The following is a 7,742-nucleotide window of genomic DNA, read 5'->3' on the forward strand; positions in this document are numbered from 1 at the left end:
ATATGTGTATAGAATGAACAAATCTAGACATGTTTGGTGTCTAAAGTCATTGTTTGTAATATTTTGATTCAAGAAGGAATCAATTTAAACATAAAGGAGAATTTTAAAAACAAAGAGGTTTCTAGAATTAATATTCAAGGAAAATGTTTATCTTGGATATAAAACTATAAAATAGTGGGGGTGTTGACTATGGTCAAAATCACTATTTTAAAGGGGTAACTATTTTAATCAAACTATGGCTAGCAACAAAGTTTGAATAAAATAATGAGAGTGTCTAAGTATGCATACATGAGAAAAGAAATGATTAAAATGGAATCATTTCTACATTTCAAGGGGTGGGACTTAGACTCCCTAAAGTGATTCACGGCTGATGGTAACCTATCTTAATACTAGTAACCAAACTAGTATTAGGTTCAATAGGTAATAACAAGTCAATCAAGTGAATAGATAGTAGTACTCAAATTTTGTCCCATCTGAGATATGAGTACTAGTGTGTTACCAAAATGAGGGTTAAAACCGAAATGTTTTTTTTAATAGAACTCAGTCTTGAAAAGACAAGTATTTTAGGGTAACAAAATACTGTAAGAGTTCTACTTATATAGACCTAGGAGTGGTGCCGCCCCTCATAAGAATTGAGAGTCATTCTCAAGAAAAGTCTATGAATGGAATGTGCATATGGTCATTAACGGTGCAAAAGCGAGACATTGAGGTCTCAAGTGAACATAGCAAAGATGTGTGTGTTATCACCGGTTTGTTATCAAGGGATAGTGGTTCAATGCTTCGGCAACCAAAATTTCAACAAACTTTGTGATAATTACACTAAGGTAAAATTCAAGTCGAAAGACATTTTACTTTATGCACCAATGCAAAGGTTTCTATAGAGAGTGATTATTTAATCAAGTGGGGGAATGTTATATTTTAATATAATGTTTGATTGATTAAATAAGTGTTACAAAATGTGATTATTTAATCTAGTGGGGGAATGTTATATTATTTCATATAATATAATATTAGATTAAATAATGTGACAAAATGTGATTTGTCACACAAATGTGATTTGTCACACCTTGTAACATATTATTGAGAGTCACAAAATTGGACACATGTGTGTGCCCAAATCTGACATATTTTGGAGTTACAAAATCAGTTACAAATTTGTAACTCCCAAATATTACCCAATAATGTGTATATTATATGTTACACATTTGAGATTAAAGCCATTATGAAATATGGCTGTTGGAGATATGATTTTAACCCCAATAATGTGTTTTGGGAGTTACAAAATCATTTGGGAGGGTTTGGAATCGTTTGGAAAAACAGCACATTTTCAAGTGCTGAAAATGGGCTGTGGTCGCGGCCACTAAATGATGGTGGCTGCGGCCTGGGGGACAGAGAGCAGTGGCCGCGGTCACTGATGTCCCTGGCCGCGGCCACAGGTGCATTTTAGGCCAAATTTTCAGTTTTTTCCAAATGTGTTGAACGGTTCTAAAAACCAAAATAACTCCCAAATCTCAATTTTAATTCCATATTAATCCAATTAAACATTGGTAACAGCCATGTGGGTTGGTGGAATTTGAAATCCAAAGGGTATCTCAAACTCTATAAATAGGAGCCTAATGCTCACTTGTATAATACGCAATTTTCCATCCACAAAGCACTTGGCTGGAAAATACACCAAAAGGCTTGATAATTCCAGAGAACTATTTCCTAGAGAGATCCTTTAGTGCTTAGAGAATAGGGGGCAATAAGCTTTTGGACAAAGGTCTTGAACCTTGTTCAAGTTGGTGATCCCCACTACTCTACACTTTGGTTGTGTGAGAGTTTGTTTGTGTTTTCATTCTTTTGTTTTTCTTATTTACTTGTATTATTATAGTATTGAGTTTGTAATCTTCTTCTTCTACATCTTTCTATTTACTTGTATTTTGAGCAATTGAGTTGTAATATTTATTTAATCAATTATATTGTCCATTGTATTTTTGCATAGAGTTGTATTTTGGTTTTTCCATATTTCCATTGAGCAATAATATATATTCTCTAACAGCCTCGGCCTCGAGCAGTTTAGCTTTGGCTCCATCAACCTCGAACTGAAGTTGTGCATTTTGAGCCTGGAGGGTAGTCAAGGCGGTCTTCGCAGCCAGCTCGCTTTCTTGGGACGAGGCAAGAGCAACCTTGGTCTCGTGTTCATTTTTATGAGCAGCTACCAAGGTAGCTTTGGCGATCTGTTCGGCTTCTTGAACGACTGTTAAGGCAGTATTGGCATCATTTAATTCGGCCCGGAGCTCTTCATTTCTAGCCCTAGCACGGGCTATACTACGATATTGAGCCAAGACAGACTGCAAAATAACAAAGCAAGTCAGATATATTCTTAGCCGCAATAAAAAGAAAGATGTCAAAATAACACGAATTTTTTTTTATTAATGATATCTTAAGTATTTCCTCAAGAATTGCTCAAAGATAATAGTTCTAAAAAATTCATGAATATAGATTAAACTTATCAAATAATCAATCTTGATTTCTAAGAAGATTTAAGCAATATTATTTTTCATATAAACTTATAAGAAATAGAAGTGTTCTATTATGAAAAATATATAAAAAAAAACTTAGAGAACTTGACTCAATAATTAAAAACAAAGCTTAAGAACTATTATATTTTTAAGAGAACTACAATTAAAAAAAAAATATCACCAATTTTTTTTTAATCATTTTACAACAAATGAAAAACATGCATAAACACAAAGAAAAACACATAAACACAAAGAAAAACACATACACACTACCCCCAAACTTAAATGAAACATTGTCCTCAATGAGTAATAAAATGGAAAAAGTTAAGAACTACTCCCTTGGATGTATGCTTCCTTGCTTTGACTCCTTTGTTTTCTTCTCTCTTTTTTTGGGCAAGAAGTTTCCTTCAACCTTTTGAAAAACACAAGAAAAGAAAACACACACACACACAACAAAATTGAAATATAAAATGCAACATGAAAAGTATGGGTTGCCTCCCACAAAGCGCTTTAGTTTATAGTCTTTAGCTCGACTATGTATTATTTTTCTTCTAACCTACACCTAATCGATGGTGTAAAATTTTATTTGTAGGGTGAGTTATGAGTTTGATGCAAATGCCATAAATAATAATTGATAACATCACATCTACAAGAAAATTAGAACTACGCAATTTTGATGGAATATCAATGAAATAAGAAAATTTCATATCTATATTAGACTCCTTTTCATTTTGAGTAAATATACAAATTTGTTCAATTATGGGCTCTTGAGATATAATTATATCTTTTTCATTTTCCTCATGAGCCTCGAAAATTATTTCATTCAAATCTTTTGTTTCATTAGGGGGTTGAATGCATATTGCAAGTTCTTCAACTACTTCATTCTCTTCTTCACTTTGAATATGACTATTTGGATTGGGAATGGGTTGATTGGGATAAACTTGTTTTTCCGACTCTATAATAGTTGCAAGTTGTCCTACTATTGTCTCAATTTTTGAGATTGACTGAGACTGGGCTTGTAAGATTTGGTAGGTTGATTGCATGAACTGTTGTAGGGTATCCTCTAAAGATGGGATCGTTTCTTGTTGAATGGGATATGATAGGTTGGATTGGGCATGACTTTGATTATGCATGTTGAATTCATGCCTTTGATTTATTGGAGACTGGGTATGACTCCATGAAAAAGTTGGATTATAGGCACGGAAAAAAGGGATATCAAGGGATTCATGCATATCATACATATCATTAGTTTCTCCATAATTTAAATTTGATTGCACATAATAGTTGTACTCAGAATTCCAACTATAATTAAAATGATTCATATGGTAAAAATTAAATAACAAACTAAATATATTTTTTTAAATGACAATTAAGGTAAAAAGAAAAAGGAAATAAAATTAAGAGAACAAAAACAATGTTAATATATTAAACAAAATTTAGGAGGCACAAGTGCCATCAACTAATAACAATATAATAAAATAAAAAGTTAGGAGGCACAAATGCCATCAATTATCATAAAATAACAATAATAATAAAAATAATAATAACACAAAAGCTAGGAGGCACAAGTGTCGTAATCTAACAAAAATATAAAAGAAATAAAATTATAACAAAATTAGGAGGCACAAGTGTAATCAACTATAAATATTAAAAAGATAGAAATGAGGCACAAGTGCCGTCAACTAAAAAAACAATAAATATAAATATATAAGTAAGTTTTTTTAATGGGTGGTAGAACCGTCCCAAATTTTCTTTTTATTATTATTTTTTTTAGTTTTTATAGTTTTAAATATATATTTTATATTTTTGTAAATGCAAAAATGAAAATAACTAGTAGAAGAATTCACTTACCTTGAGAAAAAGTTTGTTTCTTTTCTCGCAACTCCCCGCCAACGGCGCCAAAAACTTGATGAACCCAAAATAGGTATGTTTTAAATATTTATAACTCGCAAGCGCACAAATCGTATATGAAGTATACTGTTCGTGTAAGCATGAGGTCGAACCCAAAGGAGTTGTCTAAAATAAAAAAGAAAACTATTTTAAATCAAAATTAATAAATTCTAACCTAGCTCCAAAGATTGATGAGAATTTGTGACCAGAAAATAAAAAAAGTGACAATAATAAAGAAATTAAAGCCAATATATAAAAATAAATTAATAGTAGAAATCAAGATGGTAAAAGAAGATTATTAAGGTATTAGAATCCACAAAATATAAGTTCAATAATATTTATAAGTACCCAACTTTCATTAATAGTAGAAATTAATCAACTATCACTTATTCAAATTAGATATTCTATTTTAGCACAAATTATTATAGAATTGTAGGATTTATCTTCACTTTTAAAATTATAATCTCAAAGTATTTAATGTAAATCAATCTAACGAAATAAAAAATAAATCAATGAATATTATTTATAAGACAAAACATAATATTTTTGTTCTAAGCATTTGATGTGCACAATTTAATGGCACACCTTAATCAAAGAATATTATAATTTTGCACTAATGAAGAACAAAGTGTAAATATGTTCTAACAATAAAAAATACAAGATATTTAAGATGAAAGAAAATATTTGAAGGAGAAAATCCATAAACTTTATTGCACAAAATGAGAAATCAACATACAACATAAATACTATCTAGTTACATAGGAGGTCTTCCTCCACTAGCAGGTTTAGAAACTCACCTTAATAATCTTAAAAAGATTAGAAACTCATAACTAACATAAAATTACAAACATAAATAGGAAAATTTGGAGGAGCAACCCCCAAATTTTGCCTCTAAAAACTCATAGAAAAAATGACCAAAAAAAAGAAAAAGATGAAGAGAATGGAGTGGTCTTGAAAGTGTAGAAATTTTGTAGTGTAACCTCCTCCAAATTAAGAACTAAAATCCATTATTTATAGGAAAAAAAAAGTGTTTAAAACAATCAATTTAATTAAATTAAATTTGAAATGAAGAATAATATGGCATATAGGGGTAAATTTTCGGTGTAATAATGATTTTGGGGTAAAATGTGTAGAAAAGTTTGGGTAAAAAATGACATTTTTGGACATAAGGGGACATTGTTGGGCTCAAGAAAATGGCTGCCAATTGTTTCCTGGGCTTGGCAGTAGCTGGTTGGGAATTGGGCCGAGAGAAAGAGGTGTGGGCTTGAAGGAGGGCAGCTGGCTGGGCTCTGGATTAGGCCTGGAGTGATGGGCCGGGGGCTGGGGCAGCTGAAGGCAGGCAGGCGGGCTGGGCCATGGCTCATGCGCTTGGGAAGGGGGAAAGCAGCTGGCTTGGTGGGCGGGCTGGCAGGTGTGGGCCTGGGCTGGGCTTTGGTCTGGGCTGGGTTGGTGAGCCAGGCGAGCCTAGGTGGGCTGGTGAGACATTTCCTTTAAAAATGCCATTTTTTTCTTCACTTTTCTTTCTTTTCAATAGCCCACAAATACAACAAATTTCCTATAAAATAAATATAAATTAAATTAAAACTAAATATTTTCAATAATAAAATATACAACATAAGTTCCATGAAAATATTAATTAAAACTTAATTTACTTAAACATTTAAGCTCAAAAGTGCATCTTTTTACTTCTAACTTAACAATACTAATTTCAAACAATTAAACTACAACATATTATAATAAAATATCTATAAAAACATATAAAAAACTAAAAAATTACAATAAGACTATTAAATTCAAAATTACTTAAAAACTTAATAAGTTACTTAAAAACTAAAAGACTAAGCAACAATTAGCATAAAAAATGTAATAAAATAACTTTATTTTGTAGAGTTATCACTATGAACGCCTTCTCAACCACCTGTGCGTAGGTAGTCACTCCTGGCACAATGGTGATACGAACATCTCGGGCTATCATAGGCTGTAGCCCCGGGAGAAACCTCTCCCTTCTGGTCCTATCAGTGGGCACCAGTTCCCCGACAAACTTTGCTAGTATATCAAATTTCAGGGCGTATTCAGTCACTAATGAGTTGCCCTGAAGTAATCTGCTGAACTCTTCAGCCTTTGCCGCAGCCTTTGCCGCCCTGATGGCATCATTATAGTACTTTTCATTAAACAGAGTGTGAAACTCTTCCCAATCTAGGGCATTAACATTTCTGGTATAGGATATCACTTCCCACCAAATTCGGGCATCCTCCCGAAACATATATGTGGAACAAGCCACTCTCTCATTAGAAACCACCCTCATAAAGTCTAGGATGGTGGTAACCATACTAATTCATTGATCGGTCTTAGTCGGATCTACACTACCCTCAAAGACAGGAGGGTGCTGTTTCCTGAACCTTTCATAAAGAGGTTCCCATTTATTCTCAGCCTAAGGTGGCTGTTCAACTGTTGGCACCATCACAGGTGTTGCCTTTGGCAAGATGTTCCCTGCTGGAAATTGTTGTTGTCTCAGGAGGTGGATTTCTTCTTCCTGCCTCAATACTCTGGCTTGCAAATCAACAAGCACCTGCTGCCAGTTCTCAGGAGCTGGCAATGGGGCCTGACCCTAGTTATTATCCTGACCCTTTCTATCATTCTGGCCCTGATCTTCCTGGCCACCTGATGATTCAATCTACCTTGGAAGCATACTTCCAAGCTTATACCTTACTGCAATAATCAATCCGGCTAGTTAGGTAGTAATAACTAAACCTCTTTCCGCCTCACAGTCCAAGATCAAGCATATAACCATTCACATTCAACATTCATGCTAATAAGCATGTCGATTCATATTCATATTTAGGTATGGTGCTAATAAGCACGTTATGATATTCATAACAATTAACAATGCTAATAAGCATCTTCTAGCATACATGTATCTATGACAGCACTAATGAGCGTGTCCTGACCTACATGTCCATATAATAGCGCTAATAAGTGGTTCCTTTGCACTCATAAGAAAAATCAGTGATAATAAGCACGTTCTGTTTAAATCATCCAGTAGTCAAGGGTTAGACCCTATCAGTATATCTCATGCTACCTAATAAGGCATGCAGATAAAACATTTATATCCTATATAAGCAGTTAAGCACATAACCACATAAATAGTTACCGAACCTTGAGTCGAGCTTGTCTTTAGTGGTGAGTGTACATGCCCATCCTGTCTTCAAGAACCCTTATCCTTGGCACACTCTGATACCAAGTTGTAACGCTCTGGTTAGCCAAGGTCGTTACACTGTGTATTTTAAATAGTGCTTAACTCGCCAAATGAGTCATTAGGCCATAAACGTGCATCTAGATGTGATTAAT

Source organism: Humulus lupulus, chromosome X, assembly GCF_963169125.1.
Source record: "Humulus lupulus chromosome X, drHumLupu1.1, whole genome shotgun sequence".
NCBI classification, from domain to species: domain Eukaryota; kingdom Viridiplantae; phylum Streptophyta; class Magnoliopsida; order Rosales; family Cannabaceae; genus Humulus; species Humulus lupulus.